The sequence below is a fragment of the Triticum aestivum genome, chromosome 6B (genome assembly GCF_018294505.1).
Source record: "Triticum aestivum cultivar Chinese Spring chromosome 6B, IWGSC CS RefSeq v2.1, whole genome shotgun sequence".
NCBI lineage: Eukaryota > Viridiplantae > Streptophyta > Magnoliopsida > Poales > Poaceae > Triticum > Triticum aestivum.
The window spans coordinates 241,521,172-241,543,105 of record NC_057810.1 but is presented as its reverse complement, the minus strand read 5'-3'; positions in this window follow the sequence as shown (position 1 = coordinate 241,543,105).

The window sequence follows — 21,934 nt, the reverse complement described above, 5'->3', positions numbered from 1 at the left end:
GGGTGATGCCTCCTACATCACGCCAAACCATCACGTCCGGCAGAGCAGATCTCACAGGATAGAGATCGCGCATATCTGAATATCCAGCTTGCACCGCTGGTGCGAACCGAGTCAAAGTGGCCCAGTGGTCAGCACGGGTATTGAAGAGCTCTAACCTTAAGGCCCGATTTTCACGGTCCTTATCCTCGAGCATCTCAGCAGTGGTGCGAGTCCGTGAATCCTCCTGAGTGGGGTCAGCATAGATAGCCTGGAGATACCCTTGTGCTCCCGGAAGTGATCCTGGCATATACCGGAAATCAGAGTCCCGAAATAAACCAGATCTGACTCGCATAATGGTCATCATAGAGTAGGCGGCGTCCTGCACAGCCATCTCAATAGTAACCCCGAGTCCATAGGAGCAGTGAAGAGGCTCGGTGGATCCAGGATAAGATGGAAATATCCTGACAGTGCAGAGATACTGGCTTTGATTAAAGTCTCGGAATTGCTCTTCGACCGTGTACTCAGGATACCAGCGGTATCCAGCCTCAGTCATTACCCTGACCAACTTAGCAGTATGGCCGGGTACATCTAGGCATCGAGTCAGGCGAACCACTTGATTGAGGTCGCGAGTGGCCATCTGAAAGCACAATCATAATGCAAAGGCATTAGAATTTCTAGCAAAATTTCGGCAGCATAACAGCTGTAAATGCTCAAGAAGGATTTTGAGACATTTGACAAAGGATTACATACACACTCAACATCATCATATCAAGTTCTGAGACCATTCTAGCAACATAATGGGGTAGTAGATCTGAACTAGGCTTGTATCCATCAAACTTATAAGGTACTACTGATTAGTAACACGTGATCCTGATAGAGAGAACAGATCCTAATTCCTTATCCCCCGGTGGAAGAATGGACTGACTCAGATCAGAATGTCATAAGATAAAGGAGTAAAAGAGCCTTACGTTCCAACCCACAAACAATTCCCCTACATATAACTAAAGAATTTCTAGACTCAACATCGACCAGTTTGGCTTGGAGAACCTACAGGCAGTCCGGCTCTGATGCCAACGCTGTCAGGCCCCCGACTCGATGTCACATCGATCTAGCTGGTAACACCTCATATCACTTTGCGGCCTCACGCACGGTATTCCCACGGGTGTCGCCTTACCTTTGCCCGGGACCGTTTGCGCCTTTTGGCTCACGTATATGATAATGTCGCTAGCATCCATATGATAAAGAGCCCGGGCTGACATGACTAGTCGTAAACCCAAAGTGGCACAGACTTACAGGGACAGGCATCCATGACCCAGCTCCGAACGTGTCGGTCATCAGCAAATGGGTCCGGGCTGTAGCACTGGGCTAGCAGGACTCCGGTAAACCGGGCTGTAGCGGGCTAACAGGACTCCGGTACTCAAAGCGTGACATTTCCCCGAAGGGACAGACACAGGAACGAAGAAGGACACATGCCGGCCAGCCTAAGTGTTCCAGAGCAGTAGCAAGCTACCATGGCTCAGCGGTAACACTAGGAGACATTTCCCGGTAAGAGAGGCTACTAAAGATAAACAACTAGATAGTCAGATCCCACACATACCAAGCATTTCAATCATACACACAATATGCTCGATATGTGCAAATACAACGAAGCATCACAACATGACTCTACGACACAAGTACTTTATTTAAGGCTCAGGGAGCCATACATAACATACACAAAGGTACGGGTCTCACGACCCAACATACAAGTCATACAGTCATACAAACCAGCAGCGGAAGTAACTTGTCTGAGTACAGACAACTAGTAAAATAAAAGAGGCTTGGAAAGCCTACTATACTACGTGGTCCTTCACAAGCTCAGGGTCACCACCTGGGTCTTTAGCCTACTCGTTGATGTCAACGTCTACATAGAACCCATCAGAAGGGGTTGCAGCGTCTTCTGTAAAATGTAGATTATAGCAACATGAGTACAAAGGTACTCAGCAAGACTTACATCAGATCCTACATACATGCATAGTATCAAGAAGGGTTGGTGGAGTTATTGCAGCAAGCCAGCTTTGACTCTTGGCTAGGCTATCCTACGATACTCCAACTTGAAATGGTTTTGCGCACACGAGTCCACTACTCACCACTTCAATACACTACCGAGGATCCACCTCCGTCTTCCTACGGAAGAGCCATCCTCGGCACTCACACTTATCTTGAGGCTTTTAGTAGTTTCCATTTACTTGTCTATGAACTGTATAGGCAACCAAGTAGTCCTTTACCGCGGACGCGGCTATTCGAATAGATCATGTTAACCCTGCAGGGGTGTACTTCTTCATACACGCTCTCACCACTTATCGTCGCTTACACGACATGTACTCGGCAACCTTCAAGCGGAAGCCCAACGTGGGTGTCGGCCACGACCTACCTAATCACCTAAGCCTCCAGTCCAGGTTTATCGCCTATCCAGGTTCCATCCGCAGGGAGTCCGGCCGAGGTTTCCCATACGGCCCCGAACGATGTGAACAGGGTTCCCGAGATACCTAACGGGTATTCGGTACACCCGGCCACGTACCTACCGCATCACAGCCCACCCCTACGGTCAGCGCTGTCCACGGCCTCCAGTAGGCTACAAACACCAGAAACTACTTGCAACTCCTGGACGGAGAACTAGGGTGAATAAGAAGCCGAGAGGGTCCATTGGTTTCGGGCCCAATGCATGGTAGTAGCTGATTCTTAAATCACACATACAGATCTCAGTGCTTAAGGTCGGCTTCAATGAAACAACCCACCATGTACTCCTACATGGCCTCTCATCGATACCTTTACCAAATCGTGTTCACCACACCACTCTCATTACCGACATAATCATTTCACTCCAGCCCATCACCCCGATGAACCAGACCTGACACGACTCTAAGCATAGCAGGCATAGCAAGGTAGGAACAACACATACATATGGCTCAAGCAACTCCTACACATGCTAGTGGGTTTCATCTAGTTACTGTGGCAATGACAGGTCATGCAGAGGAAATGGGTTCAACTACCGTAGCACACAGCAGTTTGAAACGTGTTGTCTTAATGCAGTAAAAGAGAGCAGGAGCGAGAACATGGGATTGTATCGATATGATCAAATGGTTGGTTGCTTGCCTGATGGTTCGATGCACGGATACGGTTCTTCGTTAGGGTAATCACGGTACTCCTCAGAGGCAGGACCTGTCGCAGAGGACACCGATACACAATCATCACCAAACAACGTGCAACAATATGATGCATGCATGAAACATGGCAATATGAGTGAGTTGGGCTAATGCAACTAAAATCCAGAAGGTTTTGAACAAATTTGAATCAAAGATTCAAATTTCAAATTCAAATATGGCCTTTTAAAGTGCTTTTCCTTGTTCTGCTTGAAACATCAATTTAACTTGTTTGATCATGCATGAAAATAGTACAGATGGATAGATTGGATTTTTCTGATCATTTTTCATATATAATTTGTCCAATTTGGAGTTACAGAATAAAAGTTATGAATTTTTGAAGTTTAAATAATATTCTGGAATTTCCTGATTTAAATTAAATCCAGAAATATAATTATTGCGCCAGCATGACGTCAGCATGACGTCAGTGGTCAACTGCGGCTGGCTGAGGTCAAACCTGACGTGTGGGGGCCACACGTCAGTGACAGGGGGGGTTTAACAGGTTTAAATTAATCCTAATTAGGGATTAGTGGCGCTGGGGCCCACTGTCAGTGTCAGGGGGGGTTGACTAACAGTAGTTAGCGCTAATCTAACCACCTGGCCGACAGGGCCCACGCGTCAGTGACCCTGGGGGGTCAAACCCCAGGTCGGACAAGTCAAACCCCACCGGCGACATGACGCCGGCGAGGTCCGAGACGGCGGCGAAAGTGCTTTTTGCCATTCCGGCAACCAAATGGACGGCGGAAGGCATCTACGTGTTGCTGAGGTTGAGCCGCGACTATTGGTGGTGGTGGTTGGGCTCGGGGTGGCCGGAGTTGACGGCGGCGAGCTCGGCTGCGGCGGCCGGAGTTCGGGTGCGGTCGGAATCGGCGTTGCAGGGCGTTAGGGGAGGTGTTGGTGCGTGCTACGTGCTCCTAGTGAGGTGTGGAGCACGATGATGTGCTCGGTTGGGCGCTACGGCGACCGTGGCCACGACGGCGACATCGCCGGCGGCGTGGAGCTCTCGGCCAAGGTGGGGCTAGGGCCTAGAGGTCGAAAGAGACCAGGGGAGAAGGGGGAAACGATCCGGGGGCTCACCGCGGAGCTGCAGGGATGGTTAGCGGGCTCGGGGACGCGCTGGAGACGGCGAATTCGACGGCGACGACGGTCGGAGCCCGAAGAGGGGAACGGCGACGTGGCGGCGATGCAGGGCTTCCGGGGAGCTGTGGAGCGGTGGGGAGGAAGAGGGGGTCGTGGCGGAGCTTCTGAGCTAGTCGGGGGAGCGAGGGGTGGCCGGAGACGGCTGCTGTGGCGAACGGCGGCGACGGTGGTGTTCGGCCGTGAGAGAGAGAGAGAGAGGGAGAGGAGGGGAGAGGCGTGGCGTCGTCCAGGGCATCGAGGCGGCACCGAGAAGAAGCGCCGCGGCGTCGCGCTGGCGGGGGAGGCAGGCAGACGAGCTGGTGGCGTGGCGCTCCGGCCGTGCGCGCGCGCCGGCCACACGCCTGGCCGACTGGCGCCAGGAGGACGACGGCGGTGGTGGGCTGGGCTGGCTTGCTGGGCCGGCCAGCTGGCTGGGCCGCACAGGGAGGAGCCCAGGTAAGCTCCTCCTGTTATTTCTTTTTCTGTTTTCTAATTTCTGACATTTGTTTTGATTTAAATAATATATTAAATCATTTATTTAACTTATGCCAATTTTTGCAGGAGCTATATATATTATTCCAGAGCTCTTTTATAATTGGCATAATATTTGGACATATATTAATATATATAATTAATATATTTCCAATGCAAATAATTATGCATTAATTCCAAATGCCCAAAATAAATACCTATGAGCTCTTAAAAATATTGGTTTGATTTTTATCTCTATCCAATATTTTCAGAGAGCAACATGAGCATTTTCTTGGACCCTTTTGGAGAAATTTTTATTTGGATCATTTTCAAAATGATTCTGAGGGTTTCACAGATCCCCATTTCAAGTTTCTGATGAAAGAGTAAACATGATGCAACACTCTAATGCATGACTAGCTAGGGTGTGACACCAGGTGTGGGGTTGGCATAGATTTTCCCACGAAGGAAACTTCTGTTGGATCTTGGTTGGGGTCTACAGGAGGAATGTGTACTGCTGCCCAATATTCCGAGGTGGATGGGGTGATTCTCGATTTGAACAGCTCGTACTGGGGTGGTTGGGTAGAACCCATGGTACTGCGGGTAAAGTCCCGCAATATTTTGACAAAGCTACCTGGGGTTGCATCTGGGGTTCTCAGATGAATACTGGGGCTCGGCATGACAAGGAATGGTTGTGAGAGTGGTGCATGAGGTGAGGGTTGCTGGGTAAGGTCACAAGGTGGTCTTCTTATATAGCATCTGGGCTGGTTTATTTACCGTGGTGAAAGGTAATAAAACGGCCAGATCACCTCCAAAGGTCGGGTCAGTGTCAGAGATACACATATCTCATAAAGAGACGTGTTATTGTGGTTGTCGTCAAGGTTGGTTTTGGTAGCTGTGCCCAGAAATTATGCAACTGTGCGCTGACAAAATACGCAAGGCTATTATTAAAACAGAGGCATAACGACAGGCTGCATTTATATACAAGGTCGCACGATTACAAAGCGAGGATACATTGAAACTCGGTGATACTCACACGGCTTAATCTACCACGTTTACGTCTAAACGGGCGTGCCTGGTGGATGTCGAGGCTTCTCCACGTGTCTCACTGCCGGGATTAGTCGGAGATGGCGGAGAAACTGCAGGGTCGGGGTAGCGATGATGACCATCGTGGGGATTGTTGGCCACAACCCCGTTGGAGTGTGCTCTCAAAAGGCGACGAAGCACTTCTAGGGTCATCAAAGCATCTCGGTTGGTGGCTGGAGCTGATCTCAGGGTTTCGATCGGGTGTCCGAACAGTACGACTGGGTTGTCGGTGTCGGGCTCGGTTCGGGGTAGAGGCTGTGCTGGGTTGGGGCTAGCGTGCCCTTTTTATAGAAAAAAAGGGGATGGAGTCTTCCTTCGCACGCTTGCGAATGAGACACCTTGGGTGCTGGTTGCTGGTGCGTGATAGACAAGCTAGGTTGATAGGTTGGGCACCGACTGCCAAAAGTGTCGGGGTCACTGTGTGGCTATCTTGCACGAGAAGTTTGGCTGGGGTTCGGTTATGGTTTGGAGGGTTGTTTGCCTAAGATTTTTGACCTGGCTAAGATAGGATTAGCCAATGGTCAGCCTGGCTCTGATACCAAGTCTGTCACGACCGGTTTTCCGGGGAATAAATTTCTAGAAAAGACCGTCGTGCTCATTAGCCCCAGGATTACTGTTAGCTGATGAGGCTCCAACTTGATACAGAAATTCCAAGCAAAATACAAAATATGTGGTACAAGACCATTCTGGCCTGTGAGTACAACAAATGATTTCTAGTGGTTGATGGCGGAAGCGGTTTATGGATCATTAGTGTCTACGGGACTCCATTTCCCACAGGAACAGCTGACCAAGTTAACTCCTATCTCCGCGAGGCTGCTATCTCCGTTGCTTAGGTTCCGGGGCTGTCATCACGTCGCTCCTCTCCGTGCAAGAAAATCTGGCCAAGACAATAGCCAGGGACAAGCCAGTGAGTACTTTGAATGTACTCACAAACATTATGAACACAGGTATAATATAACACTGATATGCTGAAAATATTTTATGCTCATGACGTCAGTCACAAAAGATAAATAAACTCTGATCGTGCAAGCAAGTTATTTATAAAAATGCAATAACATAGTAGTATTAAAATTTATGAAATAAATAACAAGCAATGCCACAGTCGGGTGTCTTAGCGACACCACATAAAGGGCTTTAAAAGAAATACCACAGTCGGGCGTCTGAGCGACACCACATAAAGGGCTTTAAAAGAAATGGCACAGTCGGGCGGCTGAGCGACACCACATAAAGGGCTTTAAAATAAATGCCACAATCGGGCGTCTGAGCGACACCACATAAAGGGCTTTAAAAGAAATGCCACAGTCGGGCGTCTGAGTGACACCACATAAAGGGCTTTTAAAAGAAATGCCACAGTCGGGCGTCTGAGCGACACCACATAAAGGGCTTTAAAAGAAATGCCACAGTCGGGCGTCTAAGCGACACCACATAAAGGGCTTTAAAAGAAATGCCACAGTCGGGCGTCTGAGCAACACCACAAAAAGGGCTTTAAAAGAAACAATCATAGTGAATATCCCGGAGGTAGAACCATCCCAGAGATACTCGATAATAACAATAATATCACGGGTTAGTCAACAATAATAATAATCATAATTATCACAAGTCACAAGTAGTAATTCCAGTTCTGGATAACAGTTTCACCTCCGAAGACCGACACTAAGACCGACACTTGACCCATCCCAGACTGTAATCCTTAACCATGGACACGGCTATTCGAATATGTTTAATCTCTGCAGAGGGTGTACTCTTTACCCACGAGTAACGGATTTCTTTAGTCCACCGGGACTAATTCCATCTATGGTCTTTTTGTTGAAAACACACCTAACTTGCACACACCAGCTTAACTCACACGTGTCTGGAATCACCCACGACACCTGTCAAGCACTCTCTAAGTGGGGAGGCTACAACCTCGCGTAGCATGGGATCAAATTTATATCGCACGCTCTAAGGGGTGGCCTCCCCTCTCGGTCCCAACCGGAAACACCCATGCCCCCGGACCAGGTGGCCTGCCTACCAGCTACAACCGGTATCTTCCACCATGGCCTCTCTGTACGGTGTGTGCTAGAAAGAGGTTGACAACTTACTGAACCGTACTCTACTTGCTGTAGAGACGAGTGGTAGTACGAAACAAGTATGGGGGTTACTGGCACAAGACTCAATCTACGGTCGACTCAGGAGGTTTAAGTATTCCCTGCATGATTAGCTTAACGAATATATTTCAACCAACAGAGTCACCGCTCATATCACCTTGCCATGCCATACCAGACATAACCATCCCGACGGAGACCAGCGACAAACTCATGCCTACCCAAGGCAGAGGTTTTCCTGGGTTCCTACCGGTATGCATGCAAGGCACATGAGGATGGTTATCATCACAAGTGTGTTCATTTCCAACAGCATGGAAATCAATAACATGCACCCATGCATATGATCATATCACATGAAATAACAAGTTTCTCCAAAGTGAGGTGGTGTTATAAACGTTTCATCGGACACACAAAAATATTATGCCGGGGTTCAGAATGCTTGCCTTCAGGTCATGGGAAAACAGGGTGCAATCCAAAACATCTTGAAATCTTCAAAAATCCTATTAGAAGAATATATTTGAATTAACACACAAAATAAAAACAGCACGAAAAATTGTTTTGAAATTTTTTCAAATAAATCTTAAAATAAACTAGACAATATTTGAGAGACGTAGGAGAAAGAATTAATTCATTTGGAGTTATATTTAAAAAGATAAAGCCAGTCAAAGATTTGGTCAAAATCTGTTTTTAATAATAAAACAGAAAAGAAAACGTTTCGGCAGAATGCGTCTTCGAAAATGGGAGACGTACTCAGGGTCTTTACGCTTCCACTTAAACGCGTGGAGGCGGGGTTGGGTCACTGACAGTGGGTCCGAGGCGGAGCGTCCGGCGATCGTCGCCGACGAACGGCGTTTCTTCGCGGGCATCTGAGTGCAGGGATGGATCCGCCACTCCTAGGCGGTCCTTCCGGTGGTCGCCGGGTCGCCGGGGGTGGAGGGAGTCGCCGGCGGCGAGCTCCGTGGCGGAGGGGGCTTTGGTGATAAAAGTGATTTTTGGGCTGCGGTGGTCTCCGACCGAAATTGATCGAGGGGTTGCACTCGTGAGAGGGAGGGGGAGTTCCTGGTGGAGAGATTGGAGAGGGGGAAGCTCTGGTGGCGCCGGAAGGGCTGGGGCAATGGCGGTGGCTGCGGTTGCTGGAGATAGGGAAGAAGGCCTCCCCGGGTCGTTTGGCTGCCAAAGGGGCCCCTAGGGAGATGGCTTGAGGTCGCCTGCATGCGGAGACAAGCTCGGGCTCCTTATATAGGCGAGGCAAGGCGGTTCCGCGGCGGCCATGGATAAGTTTCTCCGGTGGACCGCCTCTCTGTTGCTAGGGCGACGTGGACTAGGTGATGAGGCTGCGGATGAGCTCGCACTGTTCCAGGGTCAGGTGGCAAGCCGGGGTGGCTTTGGCGGCGCCGGCCTGAGCAGGGCTGTCGGGTGGCCGTGGCGGCTAGCCCTTGGCTTGCTGGGGACGCGGCGAGGCTCTGCTTGGTGCGTTGCGGTGAGGGGGAGCACGTAGTGCGCAAGGGGACCCGGCGTGCCGGCTGCGGTCGGTCACGGGCTGGGGTGAGTGCGGGGCGTGACGCGGCGATTCGGGTGCCGCTCGTGCAATACGCGTGCTCTGGGCGCGTCCAGTGCACGCACGGAAGGTGTTCGACATAATGCCGCGGCATGCTACAGGTCACAGGTGAGGGTGGCAAGCAACAGAGTTAGGTGGTTGATAGAGTGAAGCTCAGAGGACAAGGTGGTTTGGTCAGGAGACCAAGTTCACAATGCCAATGAACAATTCATGTCAAATCTGATCATGCACTTCAAGTGTTTGACAAAATGCCACATGCACCTAGGCTTTTCTTGGAGGGGCCAAATTCTCCAGATTAGTGTCTCTTTAGAAGCAAGAGAAGGTGGTAAGGTTATTTTGGCAAAAAGAGAAACTTGCTAGTGCAGGTTTTGATGAACTTCAAATCTGTACAGGATGTTAAGGGCATTATTTCATGAACCAAAAATATGCCAATGGTTGCATGCTCCTGGACTTAGGAGTTTAACATGGAGGACTAAAAGTAGGAGAAAGAATCAAGGGCTAAAGAGCAAGCAAAAATATGGTTGCTGTACAAACCATCATGTTGGACCAGAATGAAGATGAGGTTGTTTCACTCAAAATTTTCAAAGAACAACCCTGGATTTTTGCATATAATGGAATTATATGCTCCTACTGACATCCCATAATTTTGGTGGAGGCTATAAACAAATATTTAAAAGGGTTGCAGTGCAAAAATGCCTACTGGACTAGAGAAGAAAAACATGTGCATCACTCAAAATATGCAATGAATGAACTATATTATTGCATAAAAGTGATTTAGAGACATCACATGACATCTCCAAATTTTGGTTGGATTTTTAGTTAAAATTTATCAAATGGTTGTAGTTCAAAAAGTGCTCCAAATTTTAAAACAACTCATTTTAATGAATAAGCTTCAGGGTGAAATAATTTAATAAATAATCCTACTGATTAGGAATTTGTTTTAATGAGATGGCATAGAAGTTCAATATGTTTTGGAAGGATCCACTTGGGAAAAACTCCTTAATATTAAAAGAAAAGTTTTGAAATTAACAGAGATATTCTTGTAGGCAAAAAAATTTAAACTCTTGGCAAAATTTTAATAACTAAAACCTGGTTAAATTTTTGGGGTGTTACAATACTACCCCCCTTAAGAAAAAATCTCGTCCTCGAGATTTGCTAAGAGCCGTTGAGAAAAACAAATACTCCATATATGTTCAAGCGGTTGTGAGTCTGCTGCCGTGGTGCTGCGTGAATAAAAATAATAATCCACGTAGTGAGGGGATAATCGATGCAGCAATTCAATAAGAAGAAAACTGATACTAGGATTTTTCGCGGTTACACAAGTTATTCACGAAGAAAATTACTCATACTAGTAGAAACTAAATACTCGACTCATCGCACAGGTTCGAGGTACCATGCATAAGATACGACGCAATAATAAATGCTGAAATAACAAACACAGTAGTAACGTCTAAAATGAAAACGGTAACTGGGTGGGGTCCTGATAAAATGTCTCTGGTAAAGGGATGCACTCCTCTTCCATCGGAGGAAGTGGATTGACCAGTCGATGTAAGCGTCTCTCTGGGTCGGGCCTCAGTGGTCTGCCGATTGCAATCTGAGGATTCAGATCGGTGAGATTCTGGAGATAATCCATCACTCGCTGGTTCAAATGCTCTTGAGCGATGATGTACTGGATAAGGTTGGCTAGAACTGGATCTCTCTCAATCCGTCCACCGGGAAAAGATGTTACTCCTCCGCGTGTTGCACGACTCGGAAAATAATAATATCCTCGTTCGCGGGCATAAGGTACTGCGGATGAAGGCGAGCAATCGCTTCTTTCGCAGCATCTTCTATGGCCAGGTGTGGGGTTGGCATAGATTTTCCCACGAAGGAAACTTCCGTTGGATCTTGGTTGGGGTCTACAGGAGGAATGTGTACTGCTGCCCAATATTCCGAGGTGGATGGGGTGATTCTCGATTTGAACATCTCGTACTGGGGTGGTTGGGTAGAACCCATGGTACTGCGGGTAAAGTCCCGCAATATTTTGACAAAGCTACCTGGGGTTGCATCTGGGGTTTTCAGATGAATACTGGGGCTCGGCATGACAAGGAATGGTTGTGAGAGTGGTGCATGAGGTGAGGGTTGCTGGGTAAGGTCACAAGGTGGTCTTCTTATATAGCATCTGGGCTGGTTTATTTACCGTGGTGAAAGGTAATAAAACGGCCAGATCACCTCCAAAGGTCGGGTCAGTGTCAGAGATACACATATCTCATAAAGAGACGTGTTATTGTGGTTGTCGTCAAGGTTGGTTTTGGTAGCTGTGCCCAGAAATTATGCAACTGTGCGCTGACAAAATACGCAAGGCTATTATTAAAACAGAGGCATAACGACAGGCTGCGTTTATATATAAGGTCGCACGATTACAAAGCGAGGATACATTGAAACTCGGTGATACTCGCACGGCTTAACCTACCTCGTTTACGTCTAAACGGGCGTGCCTGGTGGATGTCGAGGCTTCTCCACGTGTCTCACTGCCGGGATTAGTCGGAGATGGCGGAGGAACTGCAGGGTCGGGGTAGCGATGATGACCATCGCGGGGATTGTTGGCCACAACCCCGTTGGAGTGTGCTCTCAAAAGGTGACGAAGCACTTCTAGGGTCATCAAAGCATCTCGGTTGGTGGCTGGAGCTGATCTCAGGGTTTCGATCGGGTGTCCGAACAGCACGACTGGGTTGTCGGTGTCGGACTCGGTTTGGGGTAGAGGCTGTGCTGGGTTGGGGCTAGCGTGCCCTTTTTATAGAAAAAAGGGGACGGAGTCTTCCTTCGCACGCTTGCGAATGAGACACCTTGGGTGCTAGTTGCTGGTGCATGATAGACAAGCTAGGTTGATAGGTTGGGCACTGACTGCCAAAAGTGTCGGGGTCACTGTGTGGCTATCTTGCACGAGAAGTTTGGCTGGGGTTCGGTTATGGCTTGGTGGGTTGTTTGCCTAAGATTTTTGACCTGGCTAAGATAGGATTAGCCAATGGTCAGCCTGGCTCTGATACCAAGTCTGTCACGACCGGTTTTCCGGGGAATAAATTTCTAGAAAAGACCGTCATGCTCATCAGCTCCAGGATTACTGTTAGCTGATGAGGCTCCAACTTGATACAGAAATTCCAAGCAAAATACAAAATATGTGGTACAAGACCATTCTGGCCTGTGAGTACAACAAATGATTTCTAGTGGTTGATGGCGGAAGCGTTTTATGGATCATCAGTGTCTATGGGACTCCATTTCCCACAGGAACAGCTGACCAGGTTAACTCCTATCTCCGCGAGGCTGCTATCTCCGTTGCTTAGGTTTTGGGGCTGTCATCGCGTCGCTCCTCTCCGTGCAAGAAAATCTGGCCAAGACAATAGCCAGGGACAAGCCAGTGAGTACTTTGAATGTACTTGCAAACATTATGAACACAGGTATAATATAACACTGATATGCTGAAAATATTTTATGCTCATGACATCAGTCACAAAAGATAAATAAACTCTGATGCATGCAAGCAAGTTATTTATAAAAATGCAATAACATAGTAGTATTAAAATTTATGAAATAAATAACAAGCAATGCCACAGTCGGGTGTCTTAGCGACACCACATAAAGGGCTTTAAAAGAAATACCACAGTCGGGCGTCTGAGCGACACCACATAAAGGGCTTTAAAAGAAATGCCACAGTCGGGCGGCTGAGCGACACCACATAAAGGGCTTTAAAATAAATGCCACAGTCGGGCGTCTGAGCGACACCACATAAAGGGCTTTAAAAGAAATGCCACAGTCGGGCGTCTGAGCGACACCACATAAAGGGCTTTTAAAAGAAATGCCACAGTCAGGCGTCTGAGCGACACCACATAAAGGGCTTTAAAAGAAATGCCACAGTCGGGTGTCTGAGCGACACCACATAAAGGGCTTTAAAAGAAATGCCACAGTCGGGCGTCTGAGCAACACCACAAAAAGGGCTTTAAAAGAAACAATCATAGTGAATATCCCGGAGGTAGAACCATCCCAGAGATACTCGATAATAACAATAATATCACGGGTTAGTCAACAATAATAATAATCATAATTATCACAAGTCACAAGTAGTAATTCCAGTTCTGGATAACAGTTTCACCTCCGAAGACCGACACTAAGACCGACACTTGACCCATCCCAGACTGTAATCCTTAACCATGGACACGGCTATTCGAATAGGTTTAATCTCTGCAGAGGGTGTACTCTTTACCCACGAGTAACGGATTTCTTTAGTCCATCGGGACTAATTCCGTCTACGGTCTTTTTGTTGAAAACACACCTAACTTGCCCACACCAGCTTAACTCACACGTGTCTGGAATCACCCACGACACCTGTCAAGCAAACTCTAAGTGGGGAGGCTACAACCTCGCGTAGCATGGGATCAAATTTATATCTCGCGCTCTAAGGGGTGGCCTCCTGTCGGTGTCAAAACCGGCAGATCTCGGGTAGGGGGTCCCGAACTGTGCGTCTAGACGGATGGTAACAGGAGACGAGGGACACAATGTTTTTACCCAGGTTCACGCCCTCTCAATGGAGGTAAAACCCTACGTCCTGCTTGATTAATATTGATGTTATGGGTAGTACAAGAGTAGATCTACCACGAGATCAAGGAGGCTAAACCCTAGAAGCTAGCCTATGGTATGATTGTTGAGATGTAATGTTGTGTCCTACGGACTAAGGCCCTCCGGTTTATATAGACACCGGAGAGGCTAGGGTTACACAGAGTCGGTTACAATGGTAGGAGATCTACATATCCGTATTGCCAAGCTTGCCTTCCACGCCAAGGAAAGTACCTTCCGGACACGAGCCGGAGTCTTCAATCTTCTATCTTCATAGTCTGGGAGTCCGGCGGATATTGATAGTCCGACTGTCCGGACACCCCCTAGTCCAGGACTCCCTCAGTAGCCCCTGAACCAGTCTTCAATGACGATAAGTCCGGCGTGCATAATGTTCGGCATTGCAAGGCGGGTTCCCCTCCTTGAATAATTCAGAGAAAATAATGAACACCAGGATAGTGTCCGGCTCTGCAAAATAAATTCCACATTCCAACGTAGAGAGAATAAAATACACTTAGCTCAATCTGCTGACATATTTATGCGGCGTGACATCACACCGCAGCCAATCCTTCCTTTTGAATTGTTTTTATTATTCCGCCTCAGCACGTTTAGCGAAGCGGTTTCCTTGGCACGTCCTGTCGAAGCAGAGATCGTGTTCCCTTTTATCCCGGGATCCTCATCAATACATGCGTGGGTAACCCAACCATTCCCGTCGCCACGCCTCCTCTATCGAAGGGGAATCCCAAACGGTCACGGAGACGGCCCTTGGTATTTCTTCCCCCTTTATAAGAGGACCAAGGCCTGTCCTTGTCTTTCAACCTCGCATCGAATCTTTCCTCTGCTCCCAGTTCCAACGCCTAGAGCTTCAGATTCGAGCGCTTCGGATCCACAACAATGTCCGGCTCCGACCTCCAGGGCCGGTGGATGCCCTCCTCCGTCATGGAGGAGGACATATTGAAGTTGCGTGAGGCCAAGTACCTGGCCTACGAAGTTTCACACAGGTTTCCTGCCCCAGGGCAGGCCGTGCCAGCCCCCGAGCCCGGCGAATACGTCGTTTTCGCATCTCACCTCCGTCGGGGATTAGGCTTCCCGATGGATCCTTTCGTGAGGGGGCTCCTGTTCTACTACGGGCTGGACTTCCACGACTTGGCTCCGGAGTCCATCCTCCATATCTCCGCATTCATCATTGTCTGCGAAGCCTTCCTCCGCGTCATCCCCCACTTCGGCCTGTGGCTGAAAACATTTAAGGTGGAGCCGAAGATGATCGGGGGGCGCCAAGCGGAGTGTGGCGGGGCGACCATAAGCAGGAAGGTCGACGCCCCGTGGCTCGAAGGTTCCTTCCAAGAGGAACAGAGATTGTGGCAGCAGGAGTGGTTTTACATCACCGTTCCTAGGGGCAGCAAGCAAAAGCCGCCGCCCTCTTTCCGCCCGGGACCTCCACGGCAGCTGATGTCGTGGGTCAACCAAGGGCTCAACTGGGGGCCGTCCAAGGACGTGCCCGCACTGCAGGGCCGGATTCGAGACCTCCAAACAAGGGAGATTGACCTGGTCAAGGTGATGCAGGTCATGCTAACTAGGCACCTCCTACCCTGCAAACGTCGTCCTCTCCGTTTATGGGAGTTCAATCCGGAGGGACCTCGTATCCTCCAGCATTTCATGGGTGCGACACCCTCGGAGATGTACGAGCTGTTCTTCGGACCGCAGGTGGCGTGTCCGAATTTGGCCGAGGATGCGGGACTAAGCCGCGATCGCCCGGATACTCAGGTAAATAGCTCAAAGCCCGGACATTCTATTTGTATGCCTTTCAAAAGATCGTCTCCTGACCCTTTATTCTTTACAGGAATGGGTGGCGCAATCAAGGCTGATAAGGTGTCCGGCCTCCCAGAGACCGCACTAGAGCCCGTGCTGGTCAGAATGTTGGAGGTTGCGCCCATAGAGGGGGGCGACGGGGGAGATAAAGGAGCTAATACTTCGCCCGAAGGGGCGACCGAAGAGGAGGGAACCAAGGATCCCTCCCTTCGGAGGGAGAAGAGGACCGCCTCCGGAGATCCGGAGGTCAAATCCCCTAAGCGTGGGAAGAAATCCTCACCGGGGGGTCCGGCGTCCGGAGAGAATCCGGACGCGCAATCATCGCCGACGGGCCAGCCCTCCAACGAGCCGTGAGTATGAAAGAGGAAATTAATTAATAAGGGAATACCTTCGTTTATGCTTCTGTAGGTAACCGAAAGATTTATATCGCAGTTCGGATCTGCAGCCGTCTCAGATGAGTTCATCCTTGGGGGACTTTCTTCCGGAGATGATGGAGAGTGACACACCTCCGTCCGCGGCGCTGCCAGATGAAGCGGGCGAGCCTGAAGTGTCATCACGGAGGGCGTCCCCGAGTCCGGAGGGGCTAGAGAGTTCGGCACCCAGCAGAAGCCAGCCGGGAGAACTGAAGAGTCTGCTTGAGAGGGCGTCCATTTCAGAAGATCACCGTGCGTTAATGCGTATGGTGATTGGAAGGATTTCGTCCGCTGAGAGCGGATTGCTTGATGCTGCCATGAGCTTGCTAGCGGGATTTGAGGTATGTGAAAATAGCGCACCCCTTTGTCTTTTTAACAGTTGTGCATATAAAAAATGCGCCCTGTATAGATAGTAGCCCCTGAGACTCGGTAGGTTGTCGAAGACGACAGCGTGCCGAGGACCAAAACTCTAAACATCTCAGGTGATAAATACTGCCTTTCTGATACAGGTGGCGGATAGTCCGGGGGCCAGCCGGACTAATCAGTTTGCCGAATTGAGTCGACAACTGGACATGGCAGATGTTGACATCGCACTTGTCAATCAGCGACTTGACGAGTCGCAAGGTAAATAAATTCTCCGCAGCCGCTTTATTGAGTGGGTCAAAGCCCTCCTCTGATAAGTTATATGCTGTTTGTTCAGACAGTGCTGCTGCTGTGGAGAGCCTTCGGGCCGAGCTTGCTCAAGCTAAGGAGCAAGCCCGAAGGAGTGATGCGGCTGCCGCGAGGGCAGCCGAAGAGTTGAAGGCCGAAAAGGCCGCGCACTGCCTAAGCAGGGCGGAGGTGGCCGAATTGGCCAAGAAATTAAAGGATGCTACCGACCGTAGCGAGGCTCTTGAAAAGGAGCGCCTATCGGAGCGGGAAGACCTGAAGAAGGCCACCGCCGAAGCCAAGGATGCCCGCTCTGCAATGCGGGCTATGAAGGAGGAGCTGCGCCAAGCCGGAGAAATCGTGGCTGGCAAGCCGTTTCTTATGCATCGCCGGTTTATGGATGCCAAGTACGCTCAATTTGAGCGACTGTGGAGTTCGGAGGATCCATACATGGACTTGGCTGCGAGTGCGGCTGATGCCGTTAAGCACTTCCGGAGCCAAGGGGATCACGAGGCGGAAGAGTTGTATTGGTCTCAATTCCACAGCCCGGATCGCGCTCTTCCTCTGACGGACAGGTTGGCCGAATGGGCCGAACTGAATAGACTGTCCGGACTGGCCATGACTGACATCGTGGCTCATGTCTGGCCAGAAAGGTCCAAGGCGACGAGCTACTTCGGCCTACTGCAGCAGTTCCTTGGGGCGGTGCCGCATATCAAGGAGATGAAACGGTCGGCCTGCATCGAGGGCGCGCGGATGGCTCTGGCCCGTGTGAAGGCGCATTATCCGGAGATGGATGCCACCGCCGTTGCTGCCCAGGGTCCGGATGAAAGCCGGCTCCCTGCCGAGCACTACTTCGGAGAAGTCATGCGCGGTGCTCGTAAAGTAGAGGCGCAGTGCTCAAAGAATGTAACGTTCAAATGAACGCAGTATCTTGTAAATCAATGATTATAGTATGAATGCTTTTTATACTTGTGCTTCCAAGTAGTAAAACTTCTCCTTGCGGCCGTTTAAATATACTTGTGTATGACCTGAAAGATGCAGTCTTCGGCTTCAGCCCCCTCGCACAAGGTGCTGGGGTGTTCGCAAAATGGCGCATTTTCACACTTTAATCTGACGTCTCGGTCCTGTTATAAGGAGGTGGTAGCGTAGCGAACGAGGCAATCCGGACTATAATGCTTTATCTCTTTCACTTAGCCAATGGAGCTCGAGGGTGGGGCTACGATATAACCCCTAATGACACCGCACATCTCCAGATTCGGGGTGCGTACGTGCCTGACCGGGAAGCGGTCCTTCGTCAAAGCGGGGAATTCTAAACATTCCGATAGTCGATCAAGTGGCTGACCAGACTCTCGCTATATCATGACAGTCAGTTTTCGGCTTTCTCTACTGAGGTGCTCGCCCAGCCGAACTGGGGCACAATCGCAGTAGTTCTCCTGGTGCCGCGTTAGCCGGTGATACGGAACGTAAGGCAGCAAAACACAGGAGCCGGGCAAACCCAACATTTGACCAAAGACATGATTCGGAGCTGATGCATATAATGCCTAACTTGAGACGCCGAACACTCCTGAAGGTGTTCGGACTTTATGATAACGGGCAGAATTATGCCCTAAGCCCCTTGTGTCCAGGTACGGGCATTGTCTTCTGACGCGGCCGATGCCAAAGCGTCAGGCTCCGCTTTGTCTATAGGAAGAAGCCGAGGGAGATTAACAACAAGGGACAGTAATAAAAAGATCTACGTAGGGTCTTAATCTGAAAAGAATCCTTGCGACGGGTCCCTACTGCACGTCTGCGCCTGTGTCTCCATTGTGCCATTATCCTGGACGGGTACGCACGTTGTTCATCGTGGTTAGTTGTGCGCGCAGCCCCTTGTGAAAGGGTATGCGGCTAGGCAGCCCCTAGCCTGCTGAGTTCGGATTCGTCTATCCGAGTCCGGAGTCTTTAAATGACCCGCGCACTGAAATGGTGCCATGGGGACTGGGCATCTTAAGTGTAAGAGACGCGTAATGTGGTATGGCGTTGAAGCGGCCAAAAGCCTTTCGTCCCAACAGTGCTTGATATTCACTTTTAAATGGGACGACATGGAAAATTAACTTTTCTCGTCGAAAATTGTTCGGCGATCAGAACACGACTTCGAGTAATATCGAGCCTGTGCACTTGGCGTAAGGGCCTGGCGTCACTCCTTTGAAGGAAGTGCGGCTGTGTCGAATTTTGGTAGGGTCTATCCCCATCCGACGGATTGTGTTTGAATATAGCAGGTTTAAGTCACTGCCTCCGTCCATTAGGACGTTTGTGAATTGTAATCCGTCGATTACCGGATTCAATATCAGGGGAGTCCGTCCCGCACTTCGAGCACTTCTGGAGTAGTCCAGGTGGTCGAAAGTGATTGGTTTTGATATCCAATCTCTTCGGTCTGCTTGATTGGACCGTTTGGGGCTCTTTTTAGAAAGTGCCGCACTGTTTTTCTGTATCCTCACATAAAGTGAGTTTACTGCTTTGACCCCTTGGGGAAAAGTTTTTTGTTTTCTGGTGCCCTGCTGGCGGGGTTTATCTTCTTCGCTTGACGCGTCGAGCCCCTTGTGTTCGGCGTTTAATCGGCCGAACTGTTTGAAAACCCAACAATCCCTGTGGGTGTGATTTGCGGGCCTTCCGGGGGTACTGTGGATTTGACATATCCGACCCAAAATTTTGTGTAGGTTAGACAGTTCGTCGCTGTCATCCTTGAGGGGCTGAGCTTTATTATTTGACCGTGAGCTTTTAAATCCGGCGTTGTCTGCCGTGCTCTTTGGGCTTTTCTCTTTATTCCGATGCTGCTCTTTTCTGTGCCGTGATTTTCCGTTTCCATCTCTTATCTCGGATGTACTTGGGTCGCTGGTGCTGCATCTTGCCAGCCAGCTATCCTCTCCTGCACAGAAGCGGGTCATGAGGCTTGTTAATGCGGTCATTGTCCTCGGTTTCTCTTGACCGAGGTGTCTGGCGAGCCATTCGTCTTGGACATTGTGCTTAAAAGCTGCTAAGGCTTCGGCGTCCGGACAGTCGACTATTTGGTTCTTTTTGGTAAGGAACCTGTTCCAGAATTTCCGCGCTGACTCTCCGGACTGTTGAGTTATGTGACTTAGGTCATCTGCATCCGGAGGCCGGACATAAGCCCCTTGAAAATTTGCTCTAAACGCTTCCTCGAGCTCTTCCCAACTTCCAACAGTGTTTTCTGGGAGGCTTTTGAGCCAATGACGGGCTGGCCCTTTGAGCTTGAGGGGTAGGTATTTTATGCCGTGGAGATCGTCTCCTCTGGCCATATGTATATGTAATATATAGTCTTCTATCTAGACTCCAGGGTCTGTTGTTCCATCATAAGCTTCTATGTTTATGGGTTTAAACCCTGCTGGGAATTCATGATCCAGCACCTCGTTGGTGAAGCATAGTGGGTGTGCAGCGCCCCTGTACTTGTACGTGCCGCTATCGTCGGACACTTGACGTGTTCCTTTGCTTATTGGGGCTGTCTTTTTGGGTCCGTAGATGGACCTGGCTGGGCCATTGGACGGTGGGGGCTTTATGGCCTCCTCGTCCAATTCTGGGAGCAGCTTGCGCTTCGGGTAGCTCTTCGATTGGTGGCCGTTGCCGTGTTTATCTGCGGTCTTGAGTACTTTGCTCCATCTTATTCGAAGCGCGTCTTCCGCTGTGTTGAGCTTCTGTTTTTCCTTCTTCAGGCTTCTTGCTGTAGCGATGAGCCTGCGTTTGAAAAGCTCTTGTTCGATGGGCTCCTCGAGTTCGTCGTCATTGGGGCTTGTTTCGTCTTCGGAGGGAGGTATATAGTTGTGATCCTCGACCTTTTCTTCTGCCGCCCCTTCGTGAGGGCTAGCTTCTGCATCCTCCTGCGCTGAGTTTTGCTGGAGGGGTTTGTCTTCGGCACTCTCTAGGGTATTGTTATTTCCTGTGCCGGAATCTTCATTCTTATTGTGGCGGGATTTAGAGCGGCGCCGCTGACGTCGGCGTTTAGGCTGTTTCTTTAGAGAATCTTCCTCCGCTGCTTTTTCGCCATCCCCTTCTTTTGGGGTATCCACCATGTAGACGTCATATGACGAGGTGGCCTTCCAGTGCCCGATGGGTGCTGGGTCCTGTTCGTCTCCGGCATCATCATTCATAGCGTCGATGTCCTCGGAGTAGTCTAGCATGTCGGTTAGATCCTCGACAGTGGCTACAAAGTGGGTGGTGGGTGGGCTCTGAATTTCTTCGTCGTCCGAACTCCAACCGTCCTGGCCATAGTCCAGCCAGGATTCTCCTGATAGCGAGAGATGCCTCAGGGAATTCAGGATATCGCCAAAAGGCGAGTGCTGAAAGATGTCTGCGGCGGTGAATTCCATAACCGGCGCCCAATCTGGTTTAATTGACAGGGGCGCGGGAGGCTCGGAGTCCGGCGAGGAGTCCGACGCCTCGGGATCACGAGTTTCACAGGGGACAAGATTGGTATTCGGCTCCATCGCCGTGGATGTTGAAGCCCCCGGGGCGGCGTCTATCCACCGACCCTTGATATGGGCAATCGGCTCCGGGCTAGTAGCCGGAGCGGATTTGAGTGCGGCCACTAGAGCACTGTCCGGCGGCAGAGCTAGATCATGCCCATCGTCGCAGTGCGGCGCACTTGGCTGTGGCTCGAGTCCGTCGGAGATCAAGTCTCCGTGGTCATCGGCCGTGAAGTTTAAGCTTCCGAATCTGACCTGACGGCCAGGGGCGTAGCTTTCGATCTACTCCAGATGGCCAAGAGAATTGGCCCGCAGTACAAAGCCGCCGAATACGAAGATCTGTCCGGGGAGAAAAGTCTCACCCTGGACAGCGTTGATGATTGAAGATGCCATCGAGCCTATCGGTGACGACACAGAGGAACTCTCAATGAAAGCACCAATGTCGGTGTCAAAACCGGCGGATCTCGGGTAGGGGGTCCTGAACTGTGCGTCTAGGCGGATGGTAACAGGAGACGAGGGACACAATGTTTTTACCCAGGTTCAGGCCCTC